This window comes from Cricetulus griseus (assembly GCF_003668045.3).
Source record: "Cricetulus griseus strain 17A/GY chromosome 1 unlocalized genomic scaffold, alternate assembly CriGri-PICRH-1.0 chr1_0, whole genome shotgun sequence".
Classification (NCBI taxonomy): domain Eukaryota; kingdom Metazoa; phylum Chordata; class Mammalia; order Rodentia; family Cricetidae; genus Cricetulus; species Cricetulus griseus.
The window spans coordinates 238619295-238640343 of NW_023276806.1; the positions used below are offsets into that span (position 1 = coordinate 238619295).

General features: G+C 43.1%; 1 long non-coding RNA gene across 3 annotated transcripts in view; it reads right to left on the reverse strand.

The window, feature by feature from the left end:
• Nucleotides 1-21049, reverse strand: part of LOC103160176 — a 136403-nt gene that overhangs the window by 111492 nt on the left and 3862 nt on the right. Inside the window, exon 3 of one of the 3 annotated variants that reach the window (XR_003480923.2) lies at nt 14853-14911. The exons of the other annotated variants lie outside the window; for them this stretch is intronic. This is a non-coding gene — a long non-coding RNA (uncharacterized LOC103160176). Of the gene's footprint in view, nt 1-14852; nt 14912-21049 lie in introns of those variants that run through there. 3 annotated transcript variants of the gene reach the window in all.

The following is a 21049-nucleotide window of genomic DNA, read 5'->3' on the forward strand; positions in this document are numbered from 1 at the left end:
AGATGTGTGTCTCTCCAAAATTCACATGATAAAAGATAACTCCCAACATGACAACATAGGCTTAACATTCATAATCTGAACCCCAAGGGCTCCCAAATGATATTTTAAGTGTCAACATCATGTCACAAGTGGAAGATTCCATATCTAATCTTATATGAGCATGCACAGTCCAAACACAGGGGCACTGAAAGTATTATATAAAATAACCTTCAATAAAGGAAATGTGATTACATTTACAGAATGAAGTACTACTCATCTGTAAAAAACAATGATATCCTAAAATTCACAGGCAAATGGACAGAACTAGAAAAAAAAAAAAAACATCCTGAGTGAGGTAACCCAAAACCAGAAAGACAAATACAGTATGTACTCACTCATAAATGCATACCAGACATAAAGCAAAAGATACCCAGCCTACAATCCAAAAATGCAGAGAAGCTGCAACCCTCTTTCAGAAACAGATGGAAGAAGATGCAGAAATTCACAGGGCCAAGCTCCTGGAGTACAATTGAAGTGAGGGAGGAGCAATAATATGAACAAAGCAGTCAAGACCATGATGGGAAAACCCACAGAATCAGCTGACCCAAGCTAGTGAGAGATCACTGACTCAGGTCTGACAAATGACCCGCATAAGACCAAACTGGACTCCCTTAATGTATGTGACAACGGTGCGACTGGGACAATATATGAGGCCACTGGCAGTGGGTCCAAGATCTAACACTAATGCACAAACTGACTTAGTGGAGCCCTTTCTATATGGAGAGATAGATACCTTGCTCAGCCTAGACACAGAGGTGTAGGGGGTGGAAAGATGCCTTAATCCTGCCTCAACTAGATGATGGGACAGACTTAGTAGATTTCCTAGGAGAGGGTAAGGCCTCTCCTAGGAGCAAATGGGAGGTGAGGGGGAGTGGGAGAAGTGGAAGGAGAAGAGCAAGGGGGTACTGGGATTGGAATGTAAAACAATAAATTAATTCAAAAATCACCTTCGGGTTGTGTGTGCTGGTGGGCATCAGACATACTGGCCTTGATGTTTCATACACATGCATGTATTTCATTTCACAATGGAGGTCCCTTTCCAGATACTTCTTAAGATACATGCAGACATTCCAAAATCCAGAAAGCAAGTCCAAAATATCAACTCTTCTAGCCCCAAACATTTCTGGTAAAAAGGGCTCTAAACCTTGTAGTAAGAGAACTTTCAGGAAGTAATTATTTTCTGAGCTCTCTGCCCTCAGGAAATGGGTCAACACTCTTACAAAAGAAGTTGAAAGGATGCCTTACTCCTTTTTGACCTACTGCCTTTTCAATTATGGGAAGATGTTGCTGGAAGGTGCCACCCTTGGGACTGACCCTCAACAACCCAAAAGAGCAGGTATCATGTTCTAGAACCACAAGAAATACATTTCTGTTTATAAAACAACCCAGTCTGGGTAAATTATTGTAGTTGGCTGAATCATCTAAGACAATTACCTAGAACTCCAGTGTATTCATTTAATACAATCATGTCAATGGGCCTCAGTGTGAGTGGATTGCTTGACAGTCCCCATTTAACAGCTGAGAAACTAAGCCCAGAGAAACAATTATATGGCTTCCCAGTGGTCTGGCTCATAACTGCTAAGTTCCAGGTGATGGTTGATGAGGAAATGAGAATGTAGGGTGGTCCACTTTACCAAATGCAAGCTCAGCTCACCTTGCTATATATGAACTTCAGATAAAAAGTCAATAGCATTTAATACAAGTGCTGCCAAGAAATATTTGGAACATACCAAAACTGGAAAAACCTGTGTTGTTTACCTGAAATTTAAGTTTAGGTACATACCCCACATTTATACTGGCTTTGACTTAGAGACAAGGCTCATGGGAGATCGATAATAGGAGTACAGTGAAGAAAATGTCACAAAGAACCAAGAACCAAAAAATGCATCTGGGGTCCAACAACTTCATTAGACAGGATAACCTCCAACTGATCTATCTCATAAAGATCCAGGCCAACTCCCAGGGCTGTCACCGTGGACATCTGGATGCCAAGACCTGAACTTTTTAACCTGAACTTTTGAATAAGGGCATAAACCTTATTCAAACCACAGTGAGTGGAAAAATAAAGGGATCTTATGGCAATATGCTTTCCAATCTTTCTGGAGAATCCTATCTTTTCTAAGCCCAATTCATTAGGAAAACTTGACTGGAGGCCTGAGGAGACAAAAAATGAAAGGGTAAGACTTGGTCATTTGTTTTTATGTTTAGAACTGACTTTTCCCCCTCAACAAATACTCTAATACCTTTAAAGTATCAGTGTTTTCTAAGGCTAGGAGTAGGGCTCAGGGTAGAGGAAAGGAGAAGATACAGGAAGGCCACCAACAATGACCAAAAAGACTGGAGCCTCTCACTTCCTTGCAACCTTCAGTCCCAGTCTGCGCCCCCAGCCAGGAAGACAATATTTAGCATTCTCTTGTAAGACACAGCTGAACACTATTTAAAACACACTGGGGGAGCAGGACCACTGAGGTAAAGTATTTTGGAAGAAATCCCATAGAACATTTTGGTAGCTTCTCTTTTTAGCATTGGATGATGTCTGTTATTATGATTCAGTAAGTTCGTCTGTATTCCCATAAAGCTTGACATCACACAAGTGAGTCAGCAGAAACCATCATCCTTCCCACACCTCCTATTTACCGACAATCTGCCCAAGCACAGGCACCCAATACATGAAGGGTTTTATCAGAGGAAGAGAATCTCATCTTGACCAAATCCTGATGTTCAGAATAAGGATAACTATATACAAGATAACTATGTATGTGACAGGAAGGGAAGGATTTTAGCCACACTACTGGACCATTTGATTCAGCCAGATGTGCCAACTGAGAATTACGTTTAAGTGCCTCAGAGGAGAGGGGTTCCAATCCTGGCTCTCTCACTTAATTGCTTTTAATCTTGTACAAGTCACTTAACATTTATTTTCTCTCTTCTTTGAAATTAAAACAATATTAGTAGCCTTCTCACAATGTTGTAAGGGATTAATGAATGAGTTAGTCCGTGTAAAATGCTTTAAGCATAGTGTCTGGCCTATATAAACATCCAGTGGCTATCACTACTGTTGTTAGTGTTGGTCACTGAATCAATACAATGTGCCTCTCTGTAGCCCTTGTGTAGAAAAACATATTTTTGACCCTGAGTCATATCCCTGTACACAGTTTAACTGCATCTTAGGTACCAGAAAGGCTGGTAGGTATAGCCACTGTACAATCAACTCCTGGTATGTAAATTCGTATATAATTACATCTCAGTGTTCTTAAAAAATTGGTCCTCCAGTGCAATTAATACATTTCTTTTAAAAATCTAAACATTGCATATATTTAAATATTTAAAATCATCTAAGCTAATTGTTGACAGAAAACACTTTAAGCTATTTCTTCATGAGCCTGTTTACTAATAAGTAATTAGAAATAGATTTATTTTGAAAGAATTATCATCTCTTTGTCACCTAAACGATTGCTTACATTTTTTCACACAAAACTAGTCTTAAAATTAGATTTTTAAGACAAAAACAATTCTCTGCCTTTAATAGTGCCATTTCAAATGCAAATTTTGTTGCAGACGTGGAGAACTGAAATTTCCATAGCATAAAAATAAATGGGATTCCGGAGTCACTATCATATAAATAGGTGTCCATCTGGCCAAGCCTAGGCTTGCCAAATTTCTGCCTTCAATTGTTCCCCAAGTTTAACAAGAGTTTAAGCAGTGCCCTCTTGTGGCCCACAAGGTCGCTGGCAATCTGGAGTCTGGTCAACTTAATCTGTGGTCTTATTATTCACCAAGTGGTTTGTTTTGCATTATATATTTTATATTTGCTGGAGTAATGGGGAAGGGAAAACTACAGCACTCTGAAATGAGTGCTGTCACTTGAGAGCACAGATGTAGCCAGCTTTGAAGTCTCACAGCATCACTGATGGGAGCTGCTGCGTCTGCTTCTAATTTGGGGACTGTGTTTGTCTACAAGGCCAGGAGGAGCTTTGCCCAGAATAACTCATTAAATGAATGGCTGCCTGCAATTGATTATTTTAACCACAAGGTGCTCCAAAATCATCACATCCGATCTGCCTATCTTCAGCAGAAAACTTCAGATCCCAAAGAATCCAGAACAAAGGCAGGTGTGGAGACATATACCTTTAAACCTAGCACTTGGGAGGAAGAGGCAGATGGGCTGTAGCGAGACCCTACATTAAGAAAAAAATTTTCAGAATGAATGAAAGTTCTTGTTTGTCCACATATAGCCACTATTTCCTGGCAAAGTGTATCACACTCTTTGAAACTCTACTTTTCTTTCTTGGTTCCAGAAATGTTTTTGGAGCAGTGATCAGGTACCATGACCTGTGCTGGACACCAAAAACACAACAGTAATGAAGACGGGTACAGCTCTGTGGAGTCAACAGTGGGAAGACAAGCATGAAATGAGCAGTCAGCCATGTTAATTAATGTTGGATGTTGGCATCACTAGAAATGAAAATGACAGGGAGATTTTGTGTAAAGAACTACATTAGGGAGGTGACCTGAAAAGGAATTTAGCAGATTAAGGCAGGATGGGAAACCATTCCAAATAAGAAAATCAAAATTTACTGGAGTGGGGGCTAGAGAAGGACTTGACTCTTCTGGGGAGCTGAAAGATCTCAATGGCGCTGGAGAGGGGGGCAGATTGTAGGTGTCAGTGTGGGCCAGGGGCTTCCGGGGGCTCAGGGGGCAGAAGTGCTTGCTAAGTACACCCAATCTCTATCGGCAGAACCCAACACACACACACACACACACAGTAGGGATGGGGGGGTCACATTGCATATGAAGACAGGCTTGAAGAGAAGGAGTGATGCAGATGCACGTCAAAAGGCAATAGTAATATTCTAGAAAGAACCACTGCTGGCTAGAACCAAGTGGGAGGGATGGGGTGGCACGTTTGAGGCAATAGCAGGAGGAAGCAGGGTTTCAGATATATTTGAAGATGATGCTGGTAAAATGTAAAATAGTAGGGGGTGGTTAAACATGAGGCAACAAAACACATGAACACTTCCCAATTATATGCATCTCACAAATGATACTGAATTCATAAAATCCAGATTTACACAGGAAGAAAAAGCTAACTCAAAAAAAAATGCATCCCTGTAGCTTATTTCACTCTGACCTCCCCTCTCTGAAGCTCCCAGGGCCCAGTAAGGGAGCTTATTTTTTACCAGTGACTTCCCAAAGTCAGGCCAAGAGAATGTACTGGAAAAACTGAAAGCCCATTATTTGAGGGGGATAAAACAGACAGCCAATGCAGAAGTTTGTGCTCAGCATCGTGACTATTCAAGGAAAGGCTTGAGCTTGGAGCAGAACATAAACCAAGCACACATTTCCAACATTGTATTCAACAGATTCAGAGAAATCAAAAAGAGAATTGGCACATTTTTCAGTAAAGATGGAAGGGGTGTGAATATACATCGAAATATCCTAGGAGACACACAAACCAGGAGAAATGTTCCTTTCAGTTTCCTGCTTATTCCATGCCCTATGTATCACCCACACCTCAGTCACTAGCATGAAATAAAAATAGATCTTTCTGGCCTCAAGCAGAAAGAATCATCTAGTCTGCAGGACAAATGCCAGGCTTTTAAACTGTCTGAGAATTCAAATGAGTTAGAAAGAGGCACCTCAATCTCTCAGCTGAGAGAGAAATGATTGAATGTGGGAGGCCAGCTGAGGACATGGCTAGAGAATTTTGCATAGGAGTGTCTGGCAGGATGGATGGAGCAAACCTCATTTCCATTTACATAAAAAACAAATACAGGGAGGAGAATGGGGAGTTGAGAGTGTCCTTTGGTGGCTTCATTTAGTAATTCATTTCAAAGCAAATGAGCAGACAGTGTCTAACAAAACGGTTTCATTTCTTCCGAGGGTTTTAGAAGTCTTTATCACCTCAAGCCCACAAGAAGGAAAACTCCTTTTCATTAGGGAGAAAATAAATGTTCTTCCATCATAGAGGAGAGAGAGCAGGATGAGAGATACCATATTAGAGGGAGCCACTATAGGTCTGAGGAGAGATCTGGCACTAGGGAGATTTCCAGAGACCTAACAAGAATGACACAATCTGACAATCCAGGCAATGATGGAGAGGATAACCTAAACACCCTTCCCCTAAAATGAGATTGATGACTACTCTTTATGCCATCCTAGAGCCCTCATGCAGTGGCTGATGGAAGCAGAGACAGATATCCACAGATATACACTGAGCTGAAATCTGGAACTTAGTTGAAGAGAGAGAGGAATGAAGATCGAAGGGGTCTGTACCAGGTTGGAGAAACCCACAGAAACAGCTGGTTTGAACAAGAGGGAGCACATCGACCCCAGACGCTGTCTGGGAGGCCAGTACAGGACTGATCCAGACCCCTGAACATGGATGTCTATAAGGAGGCCTCTGCACTCCAGGGAGCCTCTGGTAGTGGATTAGTATTTTTCCCTGGTGTAAGAAGGGACTTTGAGAGCCCATCCCACGTGAAGGGATACACTCTGGCCCTAGACTCATGGGACAGGGCCCTGGCCCAGCCCAGGAAGATTTGGTGGACATTGCAGAGCCCCCGTTGAGGGCCCTACCCTGCCTGGGGAGTGGAGGGTGGATGAGGTGGATGGGGGTAGGTTGGGGGTGGGGGAGGACGGATGGGGGTGATGAGAGGGAGAAGGGATTTACATGTGAAACAAGCTTGTTCCCAACTTGAACTAATAAAAAAAATATTCTTCCATCTGCTTTAGATGTGGCATTGACTTTACTGTGCTCAGTTTTTGGTCCATTTGTCTCATTCTGCCATTTTGGTCTCTAGGAAGAAAACAGAAGCAAGAATGCAAATCCAAGGCTGGGGAAATAGCTAAGTCAGTAAAGTTCTTGTACAAACATGAGTACCTGAATTCAGATCATCAGCACCCATGTAGAAAGCCAGGTACAGTGTGTGTGTGTGTGTGTGTGTGTGTGTGTGTGTGTGTGTGTGTGATCCCAGTGATGGGGAGGTAGAGACAGGCAGAATCCTAAAGCTCACTGGAAAGCCAGTCTAGATAAAGCAGTGGGTTCCAGGTTCAGCAAGAGACCCCAACTCAAGAAAACAAGCGAGATCTAGGAAGGAACCTAACATCAACCTTGGCCTCCATATGAACATGCATGCATGCACGCACTTGCGCGAGCACACACACACACACACACACTTTGTTTGTTGTTTTCCCTTTGAACAGTTCTGTCTCTCTTCCTCCTCTGAGTGTGACTGATGGCATTCCCACCTGCTGACAGCCATCTCAGTCTGCTTCCCAAGGGATACATTAGAATCACCAGACCATGTGATCTCTTGTCTATTTTCCCAGACAGAGGGAGGAAGAGCCTTAGCATAGGTGTCTAGTTGTATCTGATCTTTCTTTTCTGTGGTAATATGAAGGGATGGGAACAAGAGGTTCCACTTAGAAAACATTCAAAGCCAACCCTGGGTGGCTACAAACTATGGAAACCCTCAGCCTGCACATTAATCTTATAAAAATAAGGAATTTTGACAGGTCTACTCTTGTGCAGGCCTTACATTCCTTGCATGGAGTGTCAAGGGGCTCACTAGGCCCCACCTCTCCCAAGAACCTGTAGATAGTTAATGTATGCTGGGTGAGCAGGGTGTCCATTTCTTCCGGGACATAACCACTGGTAGGTGGCTCATGCTCTTTTAACTCTCATGAAATTCATGAGGTCAAAATTGAGAAGGAAAGGGACTGAGAAAGAACCTTAGGTGAGAGGGCAAAGGAGTCCAAAGAGCTTTTGTGTTTGAGGAACTGCTTTGTCTGCCCACTGAACTTCTGGACACAGTCAGAAACCTCATAGAGAGATCACCATTACAATCACATCTGTGTCAAGGCTGTAAGAGGGAGCAGTTGTGAGGAGATCCAATTCTTGGTTGCAGTCTTGAGAAGCAGAGCATGCACAAATATGTAAGAGGACTTATACAAGTATATGCCTGGTATTTGCTCGATGAGCAAAAGCGTGTTCCAGATAAAATGAAGCTAACTGAGGTGTGGGTATTGCATAAATTATTAAGAATCTATAAGGCTGTTTCAATGCATTCTCTGCTGCCATGTGTCTATTTTGATGCATTAGCCTGATTTTACCTTGACCCAGCAAGTGAATCACTGCAGTCTGCATAGTTTTTGGCCATCACTGCTGATGCATGCACAGAAGTTCTGAGTTTAAAAGTGAAATCCTTGTTTTCTTGTAGTCACCTTTCCTATAAATCTTCACAGCTTGTGTCAAGCAAACTCATATGGCAGTCTTGTCTATCCTAGGATACAGTAAAGGCATACCAATTACCATTTCATGTGAAGATAATCAGAAACAAGGAAAGCAGAGGGATTAACCCTGTCTTCCTTTGGACTGGCATGGGAGTAAGAAGGATGTGTATGCTACATGAGCTGACAAGATGTTTGCACACTGCTCTATTGTTTACAGAAGGAGTTCAAATATGTATCAAGCTCTTATTGCATTTTGGGGTTCTGCAAACAATGCAGAAAGATCAAAGAAATGTAAGATTATCCTCACCCTAAGAAATGACCATCTATGTGGAAAGAGAATACTAGCACATACGATCACTTAGAGCAATTAAGCTCTGAAGTACTAGGCATTGGTCTGCCTTGTCTGAAGAGACAAGTGTTCAACTGCCAAGAGCCAGCTCATTTATTCAACAAGCAGCGCATGAAGGAAATGTGTCCGGGTCTCATCATGCTTCCCTAGCATAAAGATGACACTTATTAGAGTAAGTTACACCATCAGCTGTTTCGGGATATTTGATCAATCGGTGAAACCTGAGACTGTGTTAATAAAATCAACCTTGGACCAGGAGGTGGAGTCAGCAACTTGTTGACAGGAATTATTAGCCATATAGAGAAACTAGGAAGATGGATAGAGAGATGCCCAGGAAGGATTCAGGAGGGACTTGGAGTTTTGCTTCTTTTGGGTTTGGGAAAGCTGAGGAGACACTCTCATGCTGGGTCTCCAGCCAAAAAGGAAGATCAACTGGTTGTTTCTCAGCCTGTCTGGGCTAGCAGGTTTTCACCCCCACATCTAATTCCCAGATCTTTATTAGTAAATAGAATGCTAGAAACTTAACTAAGAACTGCATTTGCCGCAGTGGCAGAGCCAGTGCTGGAGGGACGGGAAAATCCCACCAGATTGTAATCTGAGTGGCAGGGTGCTGACTTCAGGCCCCAGGGCCCCAGACAGTAGTTAAAATTGTTATGACCATGTCATGAGCCCCCCAAAGACCACTAGGAGTCTGAGTTCATATGCAAAAACCAACAGCCTTTATTGAAAGCTGGAGCTTGGGCTCTCTGTCCGTTCTGACTCAGAGGTTGGATCAGGGAGAGAACTGAACTCTGCTATGGCAGGATTTTTAAGGAATAAAGGATGGGGAAGGTAGGGGAATTCTAGATTCAGATGGGGGTGGAACACTTGATTGGGCAGGAATGGGGTAATAGAAGTCTTTTCAAACAGGGATTGGTAGTAGCATTGCTGCAAGGAAACTGGCAACCTATATACAAGTTAGGTAAGCTATTCTTAATGTTTTGGAGCATCTTGTACTTGTTTGTCTCAATTTGGGTTGGTCCCCTGCAGGGTACAGTTTGTGGCTTTTCCTGGTTATTGTAAGAGTGAGGCCTAGTCCCAGATTGTTAGTCCGTAGCCTGTTATGGCTGCACTAATATTAAGTAAGGCCTCTTCAAAAATGTCAGTAGATTCAAGCACAGAAGTGCCAATCGTTTCAGTACTACGTCAGCTTTCCTAACAATATCTGTATCTGTATCTGTATCTGCATTCTCTGAGACTATGTGGAAGACAAGAGGGGGAAATTTGAGGCAGCATCCACAAGAACAAACCACAAACTCAAAATAGCGCTAATAAGTAAATAGCTTGGCAGCCTGATTTCTTATTCTCCTGGATGTTTAAAACCCAGACAAGCATCCTCATCTCTGATTCTATAATACAGTCCTTTGGCTGCTGTAGAGGCCCCTCCCCCCTAGACTTAATGAGAACTGAAGGCAGCGCCTCTTGTGTATACACAGCAGATCTCTCCCATTCTCTTCCTGGCACTAGCTGTCTCACCGGCACTGGTGCCAGAACTCCCTCTGTCTTCAGAACTTTTACATCACCATGACCAAAATACTTGACAGAAACAAGGAAGGCCTGATTTGACTGATCAAGAGTTCAGTCCATCTTAACAGGGGACACACAGCAGAGCATCTCCACCTGTGCAGGGGGAGCGTGCAGCTGTGATTGCTATATTCCGATGGTCCAGGAAGCACAATGGTTGTCAGAAGTAGGGGTCAGGCTACTATTCCTCACAGGCCTACCCTAAGTGTCCCAATAATAACTAGACTCCACCTCCTGAAGTTCAGGGCAGCTAAGACCCCTGAAGCAGCTAGGGGGTCAAGCATTCAAATAGGAGCTTTTGTGAGATATTGTAATTCAGTGATGTTAGAAGACAGTCCATTGGAAGAGGTCACAGTCTGCCATAGCCTGGCAGCTTTCTCTAAGCTCAGCAACATGGAGGACTCCCTCCCCCCAAGCAAAAGCTTCCTGCTCTTTACCTAGCCTTATGTAGTTGGTGTTTTTTATTCTTTGGCCTTTTTGAGGGGGCCTGCCACCCAGCTCCCAAGTGAATCACTCAGGGAGGTTTATTCTTACTTATGAAAGTCCAGCCCTAGCTTGGCTTGTTTCTAGCCAGCTTTTCCTAAATTAACCCATCTACCTTTTGCCTCTGGGCTTTTCTTGTTCTCTTACTTCTGTAAATCTTACTCTTACCCCATGGATTGCTGGGGGGGCTGGAGGGCTGGCCCCTGATATCCTCTTCTCCTTGTTCTCTTGTTGCTCCTCACCCCCCAGTCCTCCTCCTATCCTCTCTGCCTGCCAGCCCTCCTATCCTTACTCCTTCCTTTCTATTGGCCATCCAGATCTTTATTAGGGCCACCAGGTATTTTAGACAGGCACAGTAACACAGCTTCACAGAGTTAAACAAACACAGCATAAACAAAAGTCACACACTTGGAAATAACATTCTACCACAACCTTATCTGGAGGATGTCAGTAGCCCACCCCCATGCCTGACCCCTGACACATTTCCCTGCAAACTCTCTTCCCTTGATGACCCACATGATAATTAGGTAATTAGGCAAATTGATAAGCCATGTTGATAGGACCCTACTGCCCCATACAAAACCTTGTGTCAGGAGCATGCCTCCTAATGCAAATTAGGCTTTTCCCCAGTCCCCCCCCCCCAAGCCTATGTATTCCTTATACTGTAGAATAAAGCCGAGCTAATTCATCAGTCTGTCTCCTGGAGGGTTGTCTCCATTAGTGCTCATGACCCATGTACAAAGTTTTTTGTCACCCCCTTCTGCTTCTTTCCCTCTCAGGCTGATGGCTAGGGAAAGGGGACCTCCACACAGTGACAGCATTCTCCTTCAGTGAAATCCCAACCACCTCCTGACATTCCCAAAGAAGAAAGCCCTGGACAGCCTCAAGCTCAGGGTTTTCACTGAACCAGAGCAATGTTACATGCCTCAAGGCAACAGGCAGCTGTCCTCTTCCCTCTCTGAGCCACACTTCTTCAATTAGGAATGCACAGTAGTCCCTGGGTTTCGTACACGGATCCCCTCCTACAACCCTTTTCCTCTCCTCGTCCAGCTCAGAAAGTAGTCCATCAAAAGTGCTGAGGAACAGAATAATATTTAAAGCTTCCATTTACATAGCATACAATGTGTGTGATAAACCATTCTAAGTAGACTATGCAAATTAACTCGAAATACCCTTGAGAGGCTTCTCACTCCAACTAGCACCATTTCCCAAACAGAACTTAATGATGGAGATTTAGCAACTTGTCCAAGGTTGCTACCAGCTACTAGAAGAACTGGGGCTTGATCCAAGATCCTTGGCTACAGAGTTTGCATACTCAAACATGCCTTCACTGTCCCTTACTGCTCAGTCTTTCTCTCGGACACCCACCCAGAAATTATCCACTCTCCTCCAGGCAAGAGTGAATGAATGAATGAATGAATGAATGAATGAATGAATGAATGAAAATAAATATGTCATTGGGATACTGGTTCAAGCTGGGACCTATCATACAAAAGCATCTTCCCAAGCTTAGTCTTCCCAATTAATTTAAACATAGTTCTTTTGAGGTCAGAGACGCCCACCATCAAGCCTTATAACCTAAGGCTGATCTCTGTGACTCACAAGGAGGAGGGAGAGAACTGACCCCCCCCCAAGTTGTCCTCTGACCTCCATGCATGTGTACCCATACTCACATCACACACACACACACACACACACACACACACACACACACACACACACGAGAGAGAGAGAGAGAGACAGAGAGAGACAGAGAGAGACAGAGAGAGACAGAGAGAGACAGAGAGAGAGAAACACAGAGAGAGACAGAGACAGAGATAGACTGAGAAAGAAAAAGAGACAGAATTTTTGAGCCCTGTTGTCTCAAGCCTTAAATGGCATTCATATGGAAATCAACCCTCACTAACACCTCAATTTGTGTGGCATATGTCCTGCTGGTCTCACAGCAGTGAGAAGTTATAATGGAAAGTTGGAAATGGCTGGAAAGGGGCATTATACAAAAAGTACAAACCCTAGCAGGCTTCTAAAGTGAGAACTGAAGGAAGGCAGTAGAGACCAGACAGACAATAATAAAGCCCATAGAAAGGGAAAGGAAACAAAACAAATGAACAAACAAACAAAAACCCGACACAATAAACACTGTTTCCTCTGGTTGACCAGTTGCCCCACTATTAGGATGCAACAACTGATCCTGCTTTCTCTCCTAGCCCAAGATCCCTGGATTTGAAAAAAATTTACTTATCTCTACCTACCCTCAAAATGCATTTTTCCTTCCCCAAGACCAACCTGATAAAAGCCTGAGAGTTCACAATTCCATATACAAGGATCTGTGAGAGCTGGTCTCAAGTGGCTCTCAGGTACTGCTAATAGAAACAGTAAAATCTCAAGGGCTTTCCACCTGTGAACGATCAGCTATCAGAGCAATTCATTCTGTGACAGACACTGCAGAATGACTGCTCTGAAAACATAACATGGAATAAAGGGCTTCTGTTTGCACAGAATACCATGGCAACTGACAACTGCATCCCAATAGAAATGTTTTTTTGTTGTTTTTTTTTTTAATCTAATACAGAGCTGAAAGAACCAAAAATTCTGCCCAGAGCCTGTGGGGTGGAGGTGCTTTCTCCTGGCTTGTACTGTGGAACACAGGAAGCCAAAGCTGGGCTGTAAGTGACTCAGGGTGGCAGGCCTGCAGCAGCGCAGCCCAATGTGAAATGAGTCTCTTGGGGGGCGGGGGAGAAGAGGAAAGATAACCAGCTCAACCATTCACGGCCATGCAGCAATAAAGACAGCTAGGGTGTGGGGGGAGCCACTGGCTATGCCGCACAGTCTCTTCCTCTTTCTTGCCCTCCTATGACCCCCTGCTTCCCTCTGGTGGCTTTATTCCTCTCCTCTCTCTGCTGTTCAATAGGCCAGCACTGACACGAAATTGACCTCCTAAAGCTACTATATCAGCAGTGGGACTCAGCGGCTGATGTCAGAAAGCAACTTTGGCCCCCCAACTCCCCCCCCGTGGTTATTTATTTGAACCCTCTCTTTAGGGCTGATTGTTTCCACTGGAAATGAAAATAGATCACACAGCTCTCAGTCAGTCTCAAATAACAAGGAGACTCCTGGCAATGTCCTGTCAGTAAAAATTACTATCATGGGGATGTCCTGCCTAGTGCAATAGTTTAAATTGGCAATCTTCAGGGTCTGAGAGAGTGGGTAGCTCAGTGGTAAAGTGTATGCTTAGCATGCAGGGTGCTCTGGGTCCTGTGTTCCCGGCACTCCCAGGGCCACACATACATACATACACACACACACACACACACACACACACACACACACACACACACACACACGGGCCTGTATTGTAATATATATAATTATATATTGCAATATATACACACATTAATATACAATTAACCAGGTCACAAGACCATATATACTTATGGTGTGATATATTACTTATGATTTATTAAAGCTTGCCTGAGGATTTAGAAAGCAAAGTCAGCCTCAAGCTATACAGATCAGAGAGTGGTGATACACACCTTTAATCCCAGCAGCCAGGAGCTAGGAGATGGTGTACACACCTTTAATCCTAGGACTCAGGATTAAGAGATAGAGAGATCTCTGTGAGTCCAAGGCCACCTAGATCTACACAAGATTTTTTTTTTTTTTTTTTGGATGAGAAAACTTTTTTTTTTTTTTTGGTTCAAGTTAGGGAACAAGCTTGTTTCATATGTAAGTCCCTTCTCCCTCTCCTTCCCCTCACCCCATCCCTCCTCCCCCACCCCCAATCTACCCCCATCCACCTCATCCACCCACCACTCCCCAGGCAGGGTAGGGCCCTCAACAGGGGCTCTGCAATGTCCACCAAATCTTCCTGGGCTGGGCCAGGGCCCTGCCCCATGAGTCCAGGGCCAGAGTGTATCCCTTCACGTGGGATGGGCTCTCAAAGTCCCTTCTTACACCAGGGAAAAATACTAATCCACTACCAGAGGCTCCCTGGAGTGCAGAGGCCTCCTTATAGACATCCATGTTCAGGGGTCTGGATCAGTCCTGTACTGGCCTCCCAGACAGCGTCTGGGGTCGATGTGCTCCCTCTTGTTCAAACCAGCTGTTTCTGTGGGTTTCTCCAACCTGGTACAGACCCCTTCGATCTTCATTCCTCTCTCTCTTCAACTAAGTTCCAGATTTCAGCTCAGTGTATATCTGTGGATATCTGTCCCTGCTTCCATCAGTCACTGGATGAGGGCTCTAGGATGGCATAAAGAGTAGTCATCAATCTCATTTTAGGGGAAGGGTGTTTAGGTTATCCTCTCCACCATTGCCTGGATCTACACAAGATTGATGCAGTCTTTGGGACAAACTTAGACTTCTTATGGGAAGCCTTACCCTCTCCGCGCAGCACATGGGAACAGGAGCGGGATGGGGGGGGGGCGGCGGGAGCAGGAGGAAAGGAGGGACAGGGAACTGGGATTGGAATGTAAAAAATAAATTAATAAAAAAAAAGAGAGGGAGAGAAAGATTGATCCAGTCCTAAAGAGAAATAGCTCACACAAAGATAACCTCAGCACCTGGGATCACACGCCTTTAATCCCAGTACTAGAGGGGTATAAAAGACAGGAGCAGGGTCTTCAGTAGTCAGTATCAGACATTCATTCTCTAGCCACACTGAGTGTAGGAAGACATTGAAGTCTCAGGATTCTCCAGCCACACTAAGGTGAGTTACAGCCTGAGGTTTAGTGGAGCCAGGATTGCCTTTCAGTCTGAGATAGAGTGAGAGCTAGTGACCAGCTGCTTTGCTTTTCTGATCTTCAGCTTGAAGCTTGAACCCCAATATCAGTCTCTGGGTCTTTTATTCATTGTGTTACATATACTAAAGGCCCTATTGGTCCTGAGGGCAGTAAGTGCTTTCCTAAATCAGCACAGGAAGCTATTCCTTCCAACAAGACTTGTTGGCAACAACTTTAAGAGGAAGTGGGATTTTAATTTGAATTTAAAGGCTTCATCATAATTATATCTCAATCTAATATTTTATATGTGTGCTCTAAATCCAATACCACAACCTCATGAAGTAGGTATGGATACTATGTGCAGTAACAAATTTAAAAAAATTAGAGAACAATATTAACTAACTTATCCAGGTGCACATAGATGGGAAAAGAAACAGGGATTCAAAACCAACACTGTCTAGTCCAGTTCACACTCTGGGGGAGACATCCCAGGACAGGAGACAGTTGGACAACTACATGAACCAGGAACCAAAGGGAGGGCAGGCTATTGAGGGACATGGTGTGGACTATTCCACTGAAGAGGACAATCTCATAAAGAGTTATACCAGGCAGGAGGAAAGCAATTATCTCCAGCTCTAAGTAGTCGTTAGGAACTGCTCAGGCAAGATACTTCTCCATTAGCAATGGCCCACTGTCAAGTGCTAATAACACAGCATATTGTTATTTGTACTTGGTTTCTCTCTTTCTCCTCCCTCCTTCTGTCCCTCCCTCCCTCCCTCTCCTCCTCTGTGTGTGTGTGTGTGTGTGTGTGTGTGTGTGTGTGTGTGTGTACTTGAGATGTGCGTGTGTACAATTGCACACACATTTGCTGCATTTGGCTAACCAGAGGACAACCTTGGGTGTCATCCCTCAGGTGTGTTCATCTTGTTTTGATTTGGGAGTTTGTTTGTTGTCAGGTTCTGTTGTTGTTTTGCTTTTGTTTGAAATGGTGTCTCTCACTAATCTGGAACACGGCAATTGACATGGGCTCCAAGGATGTGCTAGTCTCCATCTCCTCAGTACTGGGGTCAAAAGTACATGTCACCATGCCTGGTTTTTCTTTGAGTGTTCTGGGGATTGAACTCAGGCCCTCATGCTTGCATGCCAAACACTTTACCAATGGAACCATCTCCCCAGCCCTCTTTATTTCTTTATTATGGCAGCAGGATTTGACCTGACAACTTGCCCACAAGAGCTCTCCATCTGTGCAGTCCTGTGGTTTGGTCCTGGAACACTCTCCTTTTGCACAATTCAGATTAATAAAATACCAGCCAAAAGTCTCTAGAAGTGAGGATGGAAAGACAGCTCAGTGGTTAACTCTTGCAAAGGGCCCAGGTTTGGTTCCCCAGCAGCCAAGTGGAGTTCCAGTCACCTGTAACTCCAGCTCCAGGGATCTGATGTCTTCTTCTGGTTTCCAAGGGCACCAGACATATACATGGTGCACATAAATATATATGCAAGCATTTATTTACACAAACACGTAAAAAGAAAAAGAAAAACATCCCTGGAAGAAAAATGGCTTTCATTTAATCTTTAGGTGGGGGAAGAAAGATCAAGAAACATGAGCCATGAGAAAAAGTAGTCAATTATATGAAGTAAAATATGGGATGGCCTGAAGGATTGATCTGTCAAAATAATAGAAAAACTATACGATTAAAGAAAGAGGATCACTTGCAGTAGCATCTTTGGAGGTGTGCTATAAACTGTCACTTAGCCACAAGGATGACCTTTTACTTGAAGAAAAATGACATTGTTATTTATTGCTATGTTTGGTGATTTATAGTAATGCTCTCACAAAAAGATGGGGATTCATCGTCTTAAATGAAAAGGTCAATGTGGAAATGAGACACTGAAAGTGGCTGGTGTATATCTATCTGTACTGCCATTGGTCTTCCTGTGCAGCTCTTTTCTGGAGAGTATGTTTTACAGCAAGGCTTTTGAGCATATAATGATGAAGGGTCTAGAACCCAAGTTTGACAATATCTTCTTCAGCACATGTTTAAATCCTGACCTTTCAATTACAAGCTGAAAGAGGGAACACAAATGACAAAGATAAGCTAGGTGAGCACCCACTTTATTATGCTGCCATCTGTAGTCGTAAGTAAAGACTTGGTGGGGTCATTATTTGGAACCAGGTTCCTACCCCAAGGCCCAGCAAAACAGACTAGAATGGAATCACTCCTATTCCACCCACTTAAACTGAACTTTAAATCAGGACAACTTTAAATTCCAGTCTTCTATGTTCATAGCAATAAAAAGTGCCCCTTTGCTTTAATCCTATAAGAAAAATAATTTTGAGAGAAATTAATCATTTTGGGGCATCTCATTTCTATTTTACCCCTTTTCTATCAAGCCAGTGTTCTCTGTTCATCTCACCATTCCCTTATTCTAGAAGTACAAAGCCAATTAGTTTTTACAGTGCGTGTTGGTATAATCTTGGACATTAGGATATGTCTACATAGCAGTGCACTTAACTCTTTCTTTTCAAGATTATAAAAATTGGTTTATTGTAAAAGAAATTCAAGAATAACCAGTTAAATTCTTATCCGCACTTAACTCTTTGGGGTAGAGAAAATAACATGCACTTTTTTATTTACACATCACCAAATATCATTGTCTTCCTTGCATTTTCTAGCTTTGTTGACAGTATTCATTAGTGGCAATTCAGTGACAGTTAGCATGTCTATTGATATTGCCAAATATAACATGTTCAGAAAAGAAGTCCCAAAGGTTGGAGATGGTGATAACTAAGCAGATAACACTGAATCTGGACCTTGTAGTAGAAGCTGTTCCCCACGGTCCTCTTTTCTGCCTCCTTGGCTGTTTTCCCAGATCTTGATCTCAGCTTCTGCTTTGGATGCTCCCTGTGTTGTCAACTAATCAAGGCCCTGCATTAACGGCTCTGGCTCCCTGAAACCTCACCTTTGGTTGTTGTCGATTGTCATTTCCTGCTGATACTACTACTTGCTTGGAATTTTAGGTCTGCTTGACTTTATGATATTCAAAGAGTAAAGTGATTAGAGCACTCCTTTTAGGGAGACTGTCTGTCCTGATTGTTTTTGTCAAGTCGACATAAGTTAGAGTCATCTGGGAAGAGGAAACCTAGTTGAGAAAAATGCCTTGTCAGATTACCTGTAGGCAAGTCTGTGGGGTATTTTTTTTTTTTTGATTAATGATTGATGTGGGAGATCCCAGCTCACAGTGGGTGGTACTGCTACCGGGCAGGTGGTACTGGGTTGTATAAAAATGCAATCTGAGAAAGCCATGAGGAGCAAGCCTGGAAGCAGCAGTCTTCCATGACTTCTGCTTCAATTCTACCTTAGCTTCCCTCGATGGCCTGAGACTCACAGTATATAAGCTCAATAAATTGTTTCCTCCCCAAGTAGATTTTGGTCATGGTTTTTTAACTATTTCTTTCTTTCTTTTTTTTTCTTTTTCTTTTTTTTTTTTTTTTTTTTTTAAGATTTATTTATTATGTATACAGTGTTCTGTCTGCATGTGTCCTTGCAGGCCAGAAGAGGGCACCAGATCTCATTAGAGATGGTTGTGAGCCATCATGTGGTTGCTGGGAATTGAACTCAGGACCTCTGGAAGAGCAGTCAGTGCTCTTAACTTCTGAGCCATCTCTCCAGCCCCTGGTCATTGTTTCTTATCACAGTAATAGAAAGCAAACTAAACAAAAAACTTACCTAGAGTAATATATCTGGATGATTGAAATGTGGTAGAAACACATGATTTTCATACCTTTGAATATGTGTTACATTCATAGGTCTATTCCATGCACTGTAGTTTCCTGGAACATGGCAACTATATCTTCTTAGTCTTCCTAATATCTAAAATAGTTCCTATATATAACAAGGACTAAATGAATGTTTTGAATAAGTGACAAAAGAATAAATGGATGGGAGGATGGATGGCCACTAAAGTTGTTAATTGTTACTCACTAAGGGAAGGCAGTCAATATTTACTGAGCACTCACAATGTGCCAATTTATGCCTAAAGCTAGATTATAAGAATTTGTGGACATTGAAGATCCCCCATGGAAGGCCTCACCCTCCTGGGGAGCAGAAAGAGGATGGGATGGGGGTTGGTGGGGAGCAGGGGAGGAGGAAGGGAGAGAGAACTAGGATTGACATGTAAAACAAACTTGATTCTAATTTAAATAAAAAATAGAGGAAAAAAAGAATTTGTGGGCAACTGGGGCTCAAGGGATAAATCACTTATTATGAGAGTATCAGGACATGAGTTAGAGTCCCTCAGAACCAATGTAAAGCCAAGTATGTAGCTCATGGCTGAAATCCCGGTGCTTTAAGAGGAGATGAAGGTGAAGATAGGAGAATCCAAGAAGCTCACCGCCCAGCTAGCCTGGTGTACACAGCTACAACCAAGCTCCCTGTCTGGAAAAAGTGGAAGGTGAGGCCTAACACCTGGAGTTGTCCTCTGACCTCCACCACATCATAGTGTGCAAACCGCGTCAGTCACACACATACCCACCCCTGTCTCTGTTTCTGTCTCTCTCTGTCTCTGTCTCTCTCTCACTCACACACACACACACACACACACACACACACACACACACACGAACCTCTCTTTCACATACATACACACACATGCATGCATGCATGCATGCACATACAACATTGTAGTTTAAGATAATGAACCAGTGAATTAGTTATGCTTTTTGTCCACTATAAATATGAAAATTGAGTGATATTTGACACCCTTTAAAGATGTCTGGATCATCTAGCTGGTGCTAACTTAAGGCTACATGATACCAGAGCTATCGATCTGGTTTAAGCAAAGTTGAACAGAACACTTTGCTCACTGTTCAGCTGAATAACTTCAGGGTCAAGTGGTCACAGAATAGATCAGAATGTGGGCTCATGTCCACCATGTGTGACATTTTTGCTGAGTTTTAATGTGGTTATATAGCAAAAATTCACTGTCCACAAAGTTCAATTTCCTCTAGAATCAGTGCGATCACCAGCCTTTCCTTGATCCTCACTGCCAACAAGCCTTCAAAGGAGTCCTGCTTTATGAGGCGGGCAGGGAATCTGCATGTCCAGGGCCCCCTGGGCTTTCTCAGTACTAGTGTCATCATCTATAGATGGGCAATGGCCTCTGTCACAGGGATTCATTTTACTCCTGATTGCCACAATGAAGATTTCTACCACCCAGGGCTCATGAAGTGCATTGTCATCCCTTACACACGTGCCGAGCCATGGGTCATGTTGCCCAGAATCCGTGTGGCTGCTGACAAGAGGGTGCACAACAGCCCCTTGAATCCTAAGTGGCTAGCTCTCTTCTTGCCTTTAGTTTTCAGCAGCTCTTCAAACAAATGCTTATTTAAGAGACTAAATATGACAATATGGTTTTGAGAGTACACAAAAGATCAGAAAGAAATAGTCCTCTAAAATTTTTCTCTTTAATCAGAGCTTAAAATTAGAGGTATATTAGAATCATTCTTTTAAAGGATTCATAGGAAATTTTTGCTTATCTTTTGTTTTACGATCCATGTTTCACTAACATCCCACCATCTACATAGTAAATCCAGTAGCTTTTAGGAGTGTATGTGTGTGTGTGTGTGTGTGTGTGTGTGTGTGTGTGTGTGTGTGTGTGT